At 43.7% G+C, this 14,948-nt stretch overlaps 1 protein-coding gene and 1 long non-coding RNA gene across 4 annotated transcripts in view; both read right to left on the bottom strand.

The window, feature by feature from the left end:
- FBXO36 (F-box protein 36) overlaps positions 1-14,948 on the bottom strand; it is a 119,803-nt gene that overhangs the window by 96,062 nt on the left and 8,793 nt on the right.
- Positions 1-14,948, bottom strand: part of LOC132343306 (uncharacterized) — a 47,841-nt gene that overhangs the window by 25,143 nt on the left and 7,750 nt on the right. Inside the window, exon 2 of the long non-coding RNA XR_009492056.1 lies at positions 1-14,948. This exon is cut by the window's left edge and continues 25,143 nt beyond it. This is a non-coding gene — a long non-coding RNA (uncharacterized lncRNA).

The raw sequence follows: 14,948 nt of genomic DNA, 5'->3' as shown, positions 1-14,948 counted from the left end.
GCTAGGCTTCCCTGTCCATCACCAACTCCCAGAGCTTGTTCAAACTCATGGCCATCGAGTTCATGATGCCATCCAACCATCTCATCCTCTGTCATCCACTTCTCCTCCTGCCTTCCATCTTTTCCAGCATCTGGGTCTTTTCCAATGAGTCAGTTCTTCGCATCAGGTGGCCAAAGTATTGGAGTTTCAGCCTCAGCTTCAATCCCTTACAATGAATATTCAGGACTGATTTCCTTTAGAATTTACTGGTTGGATCTCCTTGCAGTCCAGGGGACTCTCAAGAGTCTTTTCCAACACCACAGTTCAAAAGCATTGATTCTTCGGCATTCAGCTTTCCTTACAGTTCAACTCTCACATCCATACATGACTACTGGAAAAACCATAGCTTTGACTAGACGGACCTAGGACCCCCATAAAGGTTGCAGGGGCTTAGCTCACAGACACCTTAGACAGAACAGAATGCTGACACATGACTGCACCCACCTGGCTCAGTTAAGTTCTAAGGTCCTGGTTACCTGCCTCTGCTTCTCTACTTTCCCTTAGGGGTGTGCTGCAATATTTCTATTCCTGTTTTATTTCCTTTTCATCTTCTCAATTCCCAGTTTTCTCTTTTACTGTCTATCCCAAACAACAAAAGCCTTAAAAATTTTTTTTATAATTTTAAAAATTTATCTTATATTGGAGTATAGCTGATTAACAGTGTTATGATAGCTTCAGGTAAACAGCAAAGGGACTCAGCCATACATATACATGTATCCATTCTTCCTCAAACACCCCTCCCTTCCAGGCTGCCACATAGCATTGAATAGAGTTCCCTGTGCTATACAGTAGGTCTTTCCAGACAACAACAGTCTCGAGAAGATACACAGAAGGAAATCCAGGTATACTAACTTTTGCAAATAAATAAATCCAGGTTAGGGAGAAATAAATCCAAGTTAGACAGAAATGTGTGGCTTTGAGCAATGCCATTCCAAGTAGATTAGAAAGGTCTGGGTGTATTATTCACGACTGCTGGTCTTAAGAGACAGAAATTCAATCCTGAGTAGTTTAAGTAAGAAGGCAATTGCGCTGGCTTGTGTAACCTGGAAAGACAGTGGTGTTCAAAATGACAGCATCAGATCAGTGGCTCGCTCTCTCCTGTTTTCTGCTCCTCTCTGCTGTTGGCTTCGTGAGTTTCCACCACAGGTGCATTTCCCTCATGCAGAGGGGAGCCTGGCAGCTAGGAAGTCCAAGCCTATGTCACCCAGTTTGAGGATTTTCAAAGCTTCCCTTGTAGCTCAGTTGGTAAAGAATCTGCCTGCCCTGCAGGAGACCCAGGTTCAATTCCTGGGTCAGGAAGATCCCCTGGAGAAGGAAATGGCAACCCACTCTAGTATTCTTGCTTGGAGAATTCCATGGATGGAGAAGACCAGCAGGCTATAGTCCACGGAGTCACAAAAGTTGGACATGACTTAGTGACTAAATTACCAAAGCAAAATAACTCTGAGGATGAAAAATCCCAGGGGATGATTGTATTTGTCTGGTTGGTGTCACTCCCCACACCCATCCTGGAGGCAGGTGGGTTAATGGTTGGCCTGGCCTAGGTCATGTGCCTGTCCTTGTGATCGAACCCCAGTAGATCCCCTCAAAGGAGATGAGGTAGAAAGAGTGGGGAGGGGCAGTGGCTGAAATGAGTTCGGAGCAGAAAAATATCTGCCAATTTTGTTGGAACAGAGACCTTGTGGCAAAGAGTATTAGGAGCCAAATTAAGAGATGGGGCCAGGGACTCCTCTGGTAGTCCAGTGGCTAAGACTCCATGGTCCCAAAGCAGGGGGCCCAGGTTTGATCCCTGGTCAGGGAACTAGATCCCACATGCCACAACTAAAAAAAGAAAGAAAAAGAAATGGGGCCAGATTGTGTAGATCAATATCTTGTAGGTGAAATGTAGGCACCACATATTCTGAAAAGCTCAGGTGCGTGTGTGTACCTGTATGCTCAGCTGGTTCTTGTCACTCAGTTATTTAGGTTCCATCAGTTCAGTTCAGTCGCTCAGTTGTGTCCAACTCTTTGTGACCCCATGAACCGCAGCACACCAGGCCTTCCTGTCCATCACCAACTCCTAGAGTTTACCCAAACTCATGTCCATTGAGTCGGTGATGCCATCCAGCCATCTTATCCTCTGTCATCCCCTTCTCCTCCTGCCCTCAATCTTTCCCAACATCAGGGTCTTTTCAAATGAGTCAGCTCTTCACATCAGGTGGCCAAAATATTGGAGTTTCAGCTTCAGCATCAGTCCTTCCAATGAACACCATTAAGTCACCTGCAACTCTGAGTGAGGGGATCCCGAATCTCTGTCCTAGAGGAATCACAGAGGCCGGCACTTAGAGCCTCTGGTCCCCTTTTTCCCTGATCAATACATAACCTTGTTTCGTGTGTGTTTTTCTTAAAGACACTTTATTTAATATATGGTGTTGGTTCATTAACCCTGGGGTTACAGCCAACTCAGGCCTGAATGGAGTTTATCTGACTCATATTTTCTCTGTGAGGCACGCCACAGTCTTCTCGTGCTTAGGAAAACCGAACAGCTCTCCAGCACTATATTTGGCCATTTTAAAGAGCAAAATCACCAAGAAGCACACAAAAGAGGAAAATATGGCACTAAATAGGCCGTGAGAAGGATGCTTGTTGACAGAATGAGCTGAAACAAGGAGGCAGAGCATCACCTTGACTAGTGTCAGCTGGGAACCCGCCGGCGGACTCGATCCAGGTGGACCTCGATATGGATCCTTGCTCTGTGTGAGCCCTGGGGGTGACTGGGAAAGTATCCAGAACATACTGACGGTGGGGGGGCGGTGGTGATGGTTATTTTCCAAGGGAGCAGACACATCCACAGATGTGGAGTCTGTGAATAATAAGGATCAACGGCCTTTTCCCCTCAATATTTGAAAAATTAAGGGCAAAGTAGTCGCACCATGTGGAGGGTCTGAAAGAGCGATGGCGGGGGTGGAGAGGGAGACAGGGATGAACACCAGAGTGCAAAGGGAGGAAGGACAGGATTCCACTTCCAACTGTCCAGCTGGACATAAAGGAAGGAAGAGGGTAAATTCAAGGAGGGAGAAGCCAGACTTGAGCCTAGAAAAATGCTAAACCGTCTGGAAGGGAACCTGATTTTGAGGCACAAGGTGATGAATTCTGAAAGGAGGCTTTAGCCCTGTCAGATGCCATGTGTTCCTCACTGAGATTCTTTTTTTTAAGTATACATTTAACTGACTTAAAAAGTAATGAGTGAAATCATTAAAAAATTGTTTGTACATAGGACTAACCTATGGTTAGTTCTTATTGATGTATCACAGAAATCAAACCAATATTGTACAGCAATCATCAGTCAAATATTAAAAAAATTGTTTGAAAATATACTTGTTGTAGACCCCCCACTGCACACACAACTATAAACACAATTTTTGTAAATCCTTTTCTAAAGCTCCTACAGCTACAGATTCTCACTGTGAACCCCCTGCTTGCTTATGCATAGTGCGTGTGCAATAGCAAACGCACAGGTTTAGTATTTTTGCCTTGGTTTCACATGTGTAATTTTCTTCTTTAAACATTGATTTATTTGGCTATGTCGGGTCTTCCTTGAGGCATGAGAGATCTTCGTTGCATTGTGCAGGGTCTTTTGTTGAGGTGCACAGATTCTCTATTTGTGGTGCGTGGGCTCAGTAGCTCTGTGGCACATGGGATCTTAGTTCCCTAATCAGGGATTGAACCTGAGTACCCTGCATTGTAAGGTGGATTCTCAACCACTGGACCTCCAGGGAAGTCCCTGAAAGTGTAACATTTTAGTTGAGATGTTAGATGGGGGATGAGTACTGTGGATATGAATGAGGGAAGTAATTTTAATCATGTGTAATTGGTCACAGAGTCTAAGTTGCAGTAACTATTGTTGTTTTATTTAACAATGCCTCCTTGCTTTGTCTGCATTAACGTTTGGGTGTATAGACTGTGCGTCTATCCAACAGGGAATCACGGTATTTAAATTGACCAACCTAAGGTTACAACTACTTATGAGCCAAATGCAAACTAAAAGCCTTAACTGAAGTGGTGCAATACTGTATAACTGAGCATCAGTAGCTCAATAAATTTAGAATTCCATGCAAGGCTTGCATTATTTATTTATTTAAAGGAATGAGTACTGTTCTACTACTAAATCTCTCCATTTCCAATCAAAAACCTCATTACTGGGACTTCCCTGGTGGTCCAGGGGTTAAGAGTCTAGATTGCCATGCAGGGGATGCAGGTTCGATCCCTGGTCAGGGAACTAAGATCCCACATGCCAAGGAGCAACTAAGCCCACGAGCCCCAACTACTGAGTCCGTGCACAGAACAAAAGATCGCATCTGACACACATAACTAAGATACAACACAGTCAAAAAAATAAATATTAAAAAAAAACAACAAAAAAAAACCCCACTGGTTACTACTACTGCTAAATACAGGCTTCCCAGGTGGTGCTAGTGGTAAAGAATCCACCCGCCAATGCAGGAGACTTGGGTTTGATCCCTGGGTTGGAAAGATCCCTTGAGTAGGAAGTGGCAACCCAGTCCATTATTCTTGCCTGGAGAATCCCCATGGACAGAGGAGCCTGGCAGGTAACAGTCCATGGGGCCTCAAAGAGTCAGACACAACTGAATGATTGAGCACTACTAAATATATAGCACACTTAAAATGTGCCAGGCCTTGTCCTGGGCTCTTGCAGTTGACAAGAGCTTGTTTTCTTGTTTCTTGCAGAGCTTGTTTCTCATAGCCTCTGCGATATCATTAATAGACCCATTTTTCAGTTGAACAAACTGAGGCAAAGGGTAGTAACTTGCCTGTAGCCCAATCACTAGAGAATGGTGGAGCCGGCTTACAGAATCCATATGTTTAACTACTACGTCAGACTACTAAAACTGGTTACTGTTTACAGACTCTCCTTGACCACACTGCTGTTTCCTGCCTCCCCTGGGCCCCATCTCAATAATTCCCACCATTCCCCTCCACTGGATTTACGGCTTTGCCAAAACTGTTTCTAAAAAAAACAATGATCTTTAGCTGTCTAGACCTAGTTCAAACTAGCTCATAAATCCCTAAACCTTCATAAAGTTTCTCTTCTGAATCAGTCTAACTAAGCTCGTCATTTTCTAACACTTAGATGAGTTTTGTGAGCTTTCATCAGAAATTTTTTCTTTTATATTTAAAATGGTAACAAAATCTAGGATTTTTAGGTACTAATAAAAGAATTCTATTTGTTTGCTTTAAGCAAGTCAATCGTGTTTTAAGGAGTGATTTTTCTAGTTTTTCTAGTTGGAATACTATAATAATATTTATAAAACAGCTGGAATGGAACTGTTAAATAAATGCAAGTGTTTTAATGTGAAATGTAAACTTGCCTAGAACATCTACACAATTATCTCCTTTGTTTGCTTGCTTTAATTTCAATTGAACTATGATTTCTCAAACATAGCTGATCTCTAGTGGGGAGTATCTGGGAGAGGTAGTTTTTGAGAGAGAAGGGTGGGAGGAACTTAATTCAGCAAACACACACTACTCAGCATCGGGCCCCTCTATTCAACCCATAAACTCAGGCAGTTTTTATGACCAGATCTTGGGAGCCGTCCACTAGACAGCTGGTCTAGGTTCGCATACAGAGCCACAGTGTGCCAGCTAAGTTACCAATGGGCCAGGGCTCCTGAAGGCTTCACGTATCTGCTCACCTGCTTTTCACAGCTACTTTTTTTTTTTTTAATTTAACTTTTGTCTCACAACAATAGCCACCTGATCTTGCCTTGCAGGCTCTTAATCACACTGGAGATGCTGAACTTCAAAATGCCCATCTCACCCAGCCTCCTGTCTCCGAGGCTGTCCTTCCCCTAGGACACTTTGCTATACAGATGACGCCTGGCTGGCCATCCCAGCCACTCCCAACTGGACTGAAGGGGCCATCTGACCTGGACCAGTCAGAACGTTTTCAGTTTGAGGTGGTGGAAAATCCTCTCAAACTGGTTTGAGGGAAAAAGAGAACCTCACTGGCTTATACAGCAGTGGGACCAGCAGGCTCCAGGAGCTGCAAACCCTACCACAAATACCTGCTCTGCCTTTTACCTCCTGGCTGCTTCTTCCCCCGTCGCCCTGGCTGACATCATTACAGCTCCCAGCAGAGGTGAAGGGAACGCTCCTTTCTCAACAGTCTAAGCATCTAATTGGCTGGGACTGGGTTCTCCATATCACCTGGCCATTGACAATGTGGCATCCAGCTATTCAAATCACGTGCAGTGAGGGGGAGGGAAGCGTGGTTCGGAGGAAAATCTGGGTACCGTTACTACAAGAAGGAAGACAGATGCTGGTGGCAAAAGGGTCAACTCAACACCTGACCCAAGGATGAGCAATACACAGGATTGTCTGGCCAGTGGGGAGGTCTAATGGAAAAAAGCTCCCCAACAGGGACCAGCGGCTGAAAGAAAACATGAGGTCCTCCCTTTGGAGGAAGCAAACTTGAGGCCCAGCACTGGTCACCTGGCAGGGGCAGCATCAAGGAGGACACGGAGGCCCAGGGACAGGGAGGAATTAGCAGCAGCCAAGGCCCCGTGGAGAGGAGCAGGGGAGACCAGACTGACTGCTGCTGCGGAGGGAGGCCAGCCTAGAGCTGCACACCCTCCCCTCCTGGCCTCTTGTGGGTCCTCAAGGCTCTGAAGACTGAACTGCCAAGAAGCCTGTCATTATCTCCTGAGGCTTCCTCATGATGAAGACTGAGGGCCTTCTGTGAGAGGAGGACTCCAAAGGACCTGACTGACACTTGCATGCAGAGAAGAGACACAAGAAGGAAGAGACACAAAGGGACACCATGTGGCAATGGTGGAGTGGCAGAGAGCACTATTTCCTGTGCTCTGGGAAGCCTGGCTGCTGTGCCAGGTGAGACAGGGGCTGAGCTGACTTCCCTGTCCACCTATCCCTGGCCCTGGCTTTCATTCTCAGCAGCCATATGGAAAGGCCATGCCCTCTTCCTGCCTGACACTAAGTCCTGAATACTTAGTTTCAAGGTCATACCTAGACTCTTGAGAGTCCCTTGGACTGCAAGATCAGACCAGTCAATCCTAAAGGAAACCAACCTTGAATATTCATTGGAAGGACTGATGCTGAAGCTGAAGCTCCAATACTTTTGCCAACTGATGTGAAGAGCTGACTCACTGGAAAAGACCCTGATGGTGGGAAAGACTGAAGGTGGGAAGAGAAGGGGACGACAGAAGACAAGATGGTTGGACGGCATCACCGACTCAATGGATGTGAGTTTGAGCAAGCTCTGGGAGGTGGTGAAGGATAGGGAAGCCTGGCGTGCTGCAGTCTGTGGGGTCACAAAGAGTTGGACATGACTGAGTGACTGAACAACAACAACTCAATTTCCAGGATGGTGGGTCATGTACTCTACTGGACAGGCAACTTTAAGCCCAACTAAAAGTTTTTTTTTTTTTTCCTGGATTGAACCCTGGCTACGGGAGTGAAAGCCTGGAATCCTAACCACTAGGCCATCAGAGAACTCCCAAAGTTGAGCTCTTCATTAAAAAGTGAGGATGAGTGTAGAGAGGCAAGTTGCCAACTCACCAAAGCTGAGCTCCATGCCCCCTACTTTGTGCCACCCCCCCACCCCCACGGTCCTTTCTCTTCTGCTCTGGGTGTCTTTTTTTCCGCTCCTCTCTTGGCCAGTAGCTTACAGTTAAGAGTGGCCTTTTCGAGCTTCCTCTTTACCTTTCTATTTCACTTCCCTACAGCTAACTGATCATATCCCCTTGAGCCTCTTAGTTCAAATCTTTTCCACACCAGGCCACACACAAGTCATATGGCTGCTGGTTAGCCAAGGGAGCCACGGGCCCAAAGACAGGTTCCATCTTGGTCCAATTAACTGTGGCAAAGGGAGGGATGGGGGACCGCACGCGGCAGATGGCAACTTAAGATGAGGCATGCAATGCCTGATGGATCCATACAACTATATTTTTCCACTGCCCTATTTCAGGTGAGTTGAGTAAGTGGCCATGAATATCCTCATATACTATGTTGGTTTCTGAGGACTGCTGTTAACAAATTGCTACAAGCTGGCTGGCTTAAAATAACAGAAATGTATTGTCTCACAGTTCTGGAGGTTAGAAGTCTGAAACCAGAGCATTGGCAGGGCCATGCTCCCTTATGCAGCCTATAGAGGAAACCTCTTCCTGGCTTCTGTGGTTTGCTGACAACCTTCAGCATTCCTTGAGGCATGACTCCAGTTCTGCCCTGGTTATGACAATGCCTTCTTTTTATAAAGGCAGTGGTCACACTGCTTTGGGGTCTGCCCTACTTAACTAGTAACATCTGCAATCTCTACATAAGGTCACCATTTGAGATAATAGGGTTAAGACCTCAAAGTATCTTTTTTGGGGAAAACATAATTCAATCCATAACCAATATAGCTACATGGGCTTTATGGCCAATTTCTCCACAAATCAGACACACACCTAACTATTTTGGGAGAATTACTCTCAAATGCACAATCCTCATGTGAAAGGCATATGACACTGCAGTGGGTACTATGATGAGGATGTGTTTGCTGTGTCTTTAATAGAGGGAGCTTGGTGTTACTAACCTCCCTCCAAGAAACAACCAACAAAACAAAGTAATCCAGTATTCAAAGGTAATGTTGAGGAGTAATTTATATTTCACTTAAGATCCTTTAGTCACTGCTTAAAGTCTACCAACTGGGAAAAATAAATCTGAAAGAGTAAGCAAAATACTAAAGCACTAAAAATGTATCCAACTGTCTCTTCGGTTCTTCAGAGTGTCTTACTTGGAGCCCCAGTCACTGAGGGGCTGGGGGCGGCCGCTGAAACAGAGGGCAGTGTGAAAGGGTCTGAATGTGTATAGTTTTTTACTTTTGAATGCTAATCTCTTCCTTAAAAACAACAACAACAACAACAAAGAGACAAAATGGTTTTACAGAAGAGAAAAGACTTATCTTGGAACTAAAGGAGCTTACTAGGATAAAGGAAGGGAAGGGAATCATGTCAATCATTTGTATATCTTACTTCACAAAGTCCTATAGATGGTTATAAAAGTTTTATCTCCATTTTCCTTCTTCTTCTAGAAAATGGGAGTTTCAAGAGTTTTAAGAGTTTGATCACCCACTTCCCTCCTTTCATTCCCATGAGGTTTCCTCCCTCTCCCTCAGGACTTCTTTTTGCTGTAGCCAGAGTTAAGAGTTTTGTTGGCAGTTTTGATTTCTTCTCTGCAAAAATCCTCAAGGGATCCCTATTACCTAGAACAGTATAGTTACCATAGTTTTCCATAGCAGAACTCCCCTTCCCTGTCCTTTATCTTTTGGCTGTGGGGGCAAGTGGGATTTTAGTTTCCTGACCAGGGATCGAACCCATGCCCTCTGCATTGGAAGTGCAGGGTCTTAACCACTGCACCACCAGGGAAGCCCCCAAAACCCTTTTATTAAGGGACATTCTGTACAGATTTTTATGTTTGTCAATTTAAATTTATCTATTGAATAAAAGGAGTTTTTTTATGTAGATCTATGATTTCAGATTAATAATGAGAACAAACTCTTCTGATAAAAGGAGAACTTTGAAATTAGACAGTGAGGTATAGGTGAAAGTGAAATTACCGTTACTCAGCAGCAGGAGCAGGTTTCTGCATTTTACTGTAATATAAAGAAAACCCTGATCCATGCAGATAATCTTATCTGTTCTCCACATTACATCCAGGGTAATCTCTTAAAAATGCAAAACCTGATCACCATACTTCATCAACTCTAGTTGTATGTATCATTATTTTATGTCTAGCTCAGAAAGAAAAAACTGCTAATTACACTTTGATTCTGGAGATATGAAGATGCAAAAAAAAAGGTGTGCCCTGCAATCACTAGGATAGGGTATGCCACTGCATCCTCTTCAAAATCAAGGGCTCTGGTTCTCTCCGTATCAGGACAAAGCTGGAAGCTGGCATGGCCCAGCCACCTGCTCCCTGCCCTCCTCTTTCCATTCACCCATCTTCATGACCAAAGCTCAAGCTTTACTTCCTCCGGAGCACCTCCCATGACCTCCCTGACCAGGCCACATCCTCAGGCACGTGGGTATCTCCCCTTGACAGCACTTACCAGGGCTGAGATCTTGTTTGGTTGACATCTTAATTTGGCTTGAAGGTTTATTTCATTAGCATCTAGCTCCATGAGGACCGAGAACATGAACTTTTGCACTCTATTGTATACTTTGTGCTTGGCACGGTGCCCAGTAGCACCTGGTGGACAGGAGGCACTCAAATATTTGTTGAATGAATTGAAATCACATTAAAAAAAAAATTCACATGGCTGATTTTAGAATAAGTGCTCTTCAATTCAAAGGATCCAGGAAATCCAGAAATGTGGGAATAGTTAAGACTTCTGTTTCAGGGACCTCCCCGGTGGTCCAGTGGTTAAGACTTCCCCTTCCAATGCAGGTGATATGACTTGAAGTCCTGCTGGGAGAGCTAAGATCCTACATGCCTCATGGTCAAAACACCAGCACATAAAAAAATAACAGAAGCAATACGGTAACAAATTCAATAAAGACTTTAAAAATGGTCCACGTCAAAAAAATTTTTTAAAAGTCTTCTGTTTCAGAGTTGAATGGGATTAACAACTATCTACTAAATTCTTGCCTCATCACAAATGCCAAATTCAGACAAAAAGCACTGAAAACCACTTACTGTGTGTTGAAACTCGACAATAAGTTGGCTCGTGCGTTTTTATGAACTCTCAGTGTCTGACGATTCTGTGCACAGCTGGTGCTCCTTAGCCTCTCCTGATTTTCAGGCTAACTTTGCTCTGATTATACCTGCTTTGTATGGGCAGGACTCCAGAGAGTTGGTCAGAGCTCCACCTTCCCAAACAATGACACATTTGTAAGAGTCTCTACTGTATTTACAGCAGTGACAGATGCTTTCCTCTGTGGTCTGCACCAAAACATGTTCATCTAGCTTTTGGAAGCACAGTTAAGGTGATAAAACTTGGTATACAAAATATTTGAGGGTGTAAGTATTTCTTTGGTTTTACAAGCTTTAAACTAGCAAAAAATATTCCTAAAGAGGAGACTGGAATAAATAAAATGCTTGTGGAGCCTCCCAAGTGCATTTATTTGCAAAACCAAAAGGTAATGTGAAAACCACTGACTAGCTGAATCAAGTCTTATTTCAAGATTTACCAGGCACTTCCTGATCTGTTCCCTGGCTGCTTCGCGGTGGTCCCAGCCAGCTTTACAGCCTACAAGAGGGCATGACCACCACCCATCCTGGGGACAGGCTCTGTGCTCTTGCATCCTGGGCCCACAGGACTGTCCCCACCTCGTCTTGGTCTCAGTTCACATCTGTGCTCAGTCACTCAGTTGTGTTCAACTCTTTGAGGCACATGGACTGTAGCCCGTCAGGCTCCTCTGTCTATGGGATTCTCCAGGCAAGAATACTGGAGTGGGTTGCCATTTCCTACTCCAGGGGATCTTCCCGGGGATCCAAGCCAAGTCTCCTGTATCTCCTGCATTGACAGGCAGATTCTTTACTACTAGTGCCACATGTCTAGTTCTCCTGAAGTCTTCCCTGATCACTGCCAACTACTCGGGATTCCCTGCAAGGCTCTCCTCACTAGAGAGATCACCTCTGTGCTGTACAGATCACATTCTGTAGTTGGTCTGCCTCCCTGTAGATGGCAAGATTCTGGGGGGGAAGGTGCTCCATTCTGGTACTGTTGGCCCGGTCCTGGAGCTGATGGCACTCAGTAAAGCCACCTCTTACAGCCTTGACAACCTGATGGTTTGTTTTTGCCAGTGGAAAAATCTGAATCTGCTGGTTTTCAAACTTCTTGATCACTCAGTAAGGTTACTAGTAAGCATCTTTTCATATGCTTATTAGTCATGTGGTATTTCTTCAGGTGACTGTCCATAGCCCCCATTTCTCCATAAGGCTGTTTTTCTTATTAATTTGTCGGGTTGAAAATCTTTGGACACAGGATATACTAATCCTTTGCCTGGTAAATATGTGGCCAACACTTTCCATAGGCAATTTGAAGTATCATTTCCATAGGCATTAATTTGAAGTATCATTCATGAAGAAAAAATTTTATTTCACACGTACTTGATTTGCCATTCTTTTCCATTATGGCTTTCAGGTTCAGAATGCTGTTCAGAATGTTCAGACTCTACCTCCAAATGAAAACGCTATCCAGTCTTATTTTTGTATGGAACTTTCATAGTGTATGTTTGTGTGCATAGCACTAAGTTTTAAAATCCATATAAAAATTTTAAATATATAGTGCAGGAGTACAGATTTTTTAATGGGTGATAGGGATTTAGTTAACCGTTTCTATTCTGTGACAAATTTGATAGCCAATTGTCATGATAATTATAGAATGGTTCTCCATTTCCCCACTGATTTGAAATGTCAAGTGGACATTTCAGATGAGACTTAAAGAAGAGAACAGGATTTGGATGTGGGGTGACCAACAGAAGTCCCCTGGGTGACTGGGGCCAAGTACACAGCAAAAGACACTTGCTCCTTGGAAGAAAAGCTATGACAAACCTAGACAGCATATTAAAAAGCAGAGACATCACTTTGCTGACAAAGATCAACAAAGCTATGGCTTTTCCAGTAGTCATGTATGGATGTGAGAACTGGACCATAAGGAAGGGTGAGCCCCGAAGAGTTGATGCTTTTGAACTGTGGTGCCGAAGGACTCTTGAGAGTCCCTTGGACTGCAAGGAGATCAAACCAGTCAATCCAAAAGGATTGAATATTCATTGGAAGGACTATGCTGAAGCTGAAGCACCAATGCTTTGGCCACCTGATGTGAAGAACTGACTCACTGGAAAAGATACTGATGCTAGAAAAGACTGAAGGCAGGAGAAGAGGGCCGCAGAGGATGAAATGGCTGGATAGCATCACCGACCCAAGGGACATTAATTTGTGCAAACTCCTGGAGATAGCAAAGGACAGAGGAGCCTGGCATGCTGCAGTCAATGGGTTTGCAAAGAGTAGGACACCACTCAGCTACTGAACAAGAACAATGGGGCAGCTGCATGGGAAAGCAATAGGTGTTACTTAGGAATGTTGAGCACAGGAGCCTCGGCCAGGAAGCAAACAACTGATAATGATCTGAAGACAGATTTGGAGAAAAACAGCAAATTTTAGTTATACAGCTAAAAGATTTTTTAAAAATAAAATTCACTATCCATTCAAAACAGAAACTTTTGGCAAACTTGAAATAAAAGGAAACATAGTTTATCTGAGTTTTAAAAAACTTACAGCAAACAACATACTTTATGGTGAAATATTGAAAGTCTTCCTCCAAAGTCAGAACAAGACCAGAATGCCTGGTATTATCTCTCTTCAGCGTTTTAGTGGAAGTCTTAGCCAATGCAATAAGGAAAGGATAAAGAAGACATGACAATCAGAAAGGAAGAAATGCATGTCATTATTCACAGATGACATGAATGTGTCAGAAAGTGGAAAAGAATTATAGATTCTTTCAGGCAGCACATTCTTTGATATGAGTCTTGGTAATTATTTTTTGGATCTATCTTCTCAGGCAAGGGAAACAAAACCAAAAATAAACAAATAGGATTATGTCAAACAGATTTGCATAGGAATCTATCAACAAAACTAAAAGGCTGCCTACTGAATGGGAGAAGATATTTGCAAACTACATCTGATCAGAGGTCAATATCCAAAATATACAAAGAACTCATACAACTCAACAACAGTAAAAACAAGTAACCTGATTTAAAAAATGGGCAGAGGGTCTAAACAGACAATTTCTCAAAGACATGTAGATGGTCAGTAGACATACTCAACATCACTGATCATCATGAAAATGCACATCAAAACTACAGTGGGATATCACCTCACACTTGTCAGAATGGTTATCAAAAACACAACAAATAACAAGTGTTGGTGAGGATGTGGAGAAAAGGGAACCCTTGTACACTGTTGAAGGGAATGTAAATGATTGCAGCCACTATGGAAAACAGATGAAAGTACCTCAAAAATTAAAAACAGAACTACCATTTGTTGTTCAATTGCTAAGTCCAACTCTTTGCGACCTCATGGACTGTAGCACGACAGGTTCTTCTGTCTTCTACCACCTCCTGGAATTTGTGAAGATTTATCTAGAGTCGGTGATACCATCCAACCATCTTATCCTCTGCCACTCCCTTCTTCTTTTGCCTTTAATCTTTCCCAGCATCAGGGCCTTTTCCCAGTGAGCTGACTGTTTGCATCGGGTGGCCAAAGTACTGGAGTTTCAGCTTCAGCAACAGTCCTTCCAATGAATATTCAGGGTTGGTTTTCTTATGGACTGAACTACCGTCAGTTCAGTTTACTTGGTCAGTCATGTCCGACTCTTTGTGACCTCACGGACTGCAGCACACCAGGCCTCCCTGTCCATCACCAACTCTGGAGCTTGCTCAAATTCATGTCCATCGAGTCAGTGATGCCACCCCACCACCTCATCCTCTGTTATCCCCTTCTCCTCCGGACTTCAATCTTTCCTAACATCAGGGTCTTTTCCAATGGTCAGTTCTTCGCATCAGGTAGCCAAAGGATTGGAGCTTCAGTGTCAACATCAGTCCTTCCAAAGAATATTCAGGACTGATTTCCTTTAGGATGGACTGGTTGGATCTCCTTACTGTCCAAGGAGACTCTCAAGAGTCTTTTCCAACACCACAGTTCAAAAGCATCAGTTCTTCAGTGCTCAGCTTTCTTTATGGTCCAACTCTCACATTCACTTATGACTATAGGAAAAACCATAGCTTTGACTATATGCATCTTTGTAGGCAAAGTAATGTCTCTGCTTTTTAATATTCTGTCTAGGTTTGGCATAGCTTTTCTTCCAAGGAGCAAGTGTCTTTGATCTAGCAATTCCACTCCCGAGTATTTTT

This window comes from Bos taurus, chromosome 2 (assembly GCF_002263795.3).
Source record: "Bos taurus isolate L1 Dominette 01449 registration number 42190680 breed Hereford chromosome 2, ARS-UCD2.0, whole genome shotgun sequence".
NCBI lineage: Eukaryota > Metazoa > Chordata > Mammalia > Artiodactyla > Bovidae > Bos > Bos taurus.
Note: the sequence above shows the minus strand (reverse complement) of the source record. Positions and strands in the feature narration are given on the sequence as shown.